This window comes from Scyliorhinus torazame, chromosome 5 (genome assembly GCF_047496885.1).
Source record: "Scyliorhinus torazame isolate Kashiwa2021f chromosome 5, sScyTor2.1, whole genome shotgun sequence".
Lineage (NCBI taxonomy): Eukaryota > Metazoa > Chordata > Chondrichthyes > Carcharhiniformes > Scyliorhinidae > Scyliorhinus > Scyliorhinus torazame.
Window position 1 is genome coordinate 303,437,420 of NC_092711.1, and position 1,490 is coordinate 303,438,909.

The following is a 1,490-nucleotide window of genomic DNA, read 5'->3' on the forward strand; positions in this document are numbered from 1 at the left end:
GAGGGGGAGGGAAAATGGAGGGGAGGGGGAGGGGAAAAGGGAGGGGAGGGGGGAGGAGAAAAGGGGGAGGAGGGGGAGGGGAAAAGGGGGGAGGAGGGGGGAGGGGAAAAGGGGGGAGGGGAAAAGGGGGGAGGGGAAAAGGGGGGGAGGGGAAAAGGGGGGGAGGGGAAAAGGGGGGAGGGGAAAAGGGGGGGAGGGGAAAAGGGGGGAGGGGAAAAGGGGGGGAGGGGAAAAGGGGGGAGGGGAAAGGGGGGGAGGGGAAAGGGGGGGATGGGAAAAGGGGGGAGGGGAAAAGGGGGGGATGGGAAAAGGGGGGAGGGGAAAAGGGGGGAGGGGAAAAGGGAGGGGAAAAGGGGGGAAAGGGGGGAGGGGGGAAAGGGGGGAGGGGGGAAAAGGGGGAGGGGGAAAAGGGGGGGAGGGGGAAAAGGGGGGGAGGGGGAAAGGGGGGGAGGGGGAAAAGGGGGGGAGGGGGAAAAGGGGGGAGGGGGAAAAGGGGGGAGAAAAGGGAGGGGAAAAGGGGGGGGAAAGGGGGAGGGGGAAAAGGGGGGGAGGGGGAAAAGGGGGGAGGGGGAAAAGGGGGGAGGGGAAAGGGGGAGGGGAAAAGGGGGGGAGGGGAGGAGGGAGGGGAGGGAGGGAGGGGGAGGGGGGGCAGGAGGGGGAGGGGGGAGGGGAGGGGAGGGGGGAGGAGGGGGAGGGGGAGGAGGGGGAGGGGAGGGGGAGGAGGGTGAGGGGGGGAGGGGAGGGGGGAGGGGAGGGGGGAGGAGGGGGAGGGGGAGGGGAGGGAGGAGGGGGGGAGGGGGAGGGGAGGGGAGGGGAGGGGGAGGGAGGAGGGGAGGGGGGATGGGGGGAGGGGGGAGGGGGAGGGGGGGAGGGGGGAGGGAGAGGGAGGGGGAGGGGAGGGGGAGGGGAGGAGGGAGGGAGGGGGAGGGGGGAGGGGAAAGGGGGGAGGAGGAGGGGTGGGGGGAGGGGAAAAGGGGGGAGGGGGAGGGGAAAAGGGGGGAGGGGGAGGGGAAAAGGGGGGAGGAGGGGAGGGGAAAAGGGGGAGGGGAGGAGGGGAATAGGGGGGAGAGGAATCGGGGGGGGGAGGGGAAAAGGGGGAGGGAATAGGGGGGGAGGGGAAAAGGGGGGAGGGGAAAGGGGGGGAGGGAAAAGGTGGGGGAAGGGGATAAGGTGGGGGAAGGGGAAAAGCGGGGGGGAGGGGTAAATCCGGGGGGGGGTGGATAGGGGGGGATAGGGGGAGGGGAAAAGGGGGGAAAGGGGGAGGGGAAAGGGGGAGGAGGGGGAGGGGAGGGGGGGAGGGGTAAGGGGGGAGGGGGAGGAGGAGGGGAAAGGGGGAGGGGAGGGGAAAGGGGGGAGGGGAAAGGGGGAGGGGTATGGGGGGTTGTGGGGAGGGGATTAGGGGGGGAGGGGAGGGGATATGGGGGGTGGGGAATGGGGAGGGTGGGGATATTGGGGGTGGGGTAATTGGGGGGGTGGGGTATTGGTGGGGG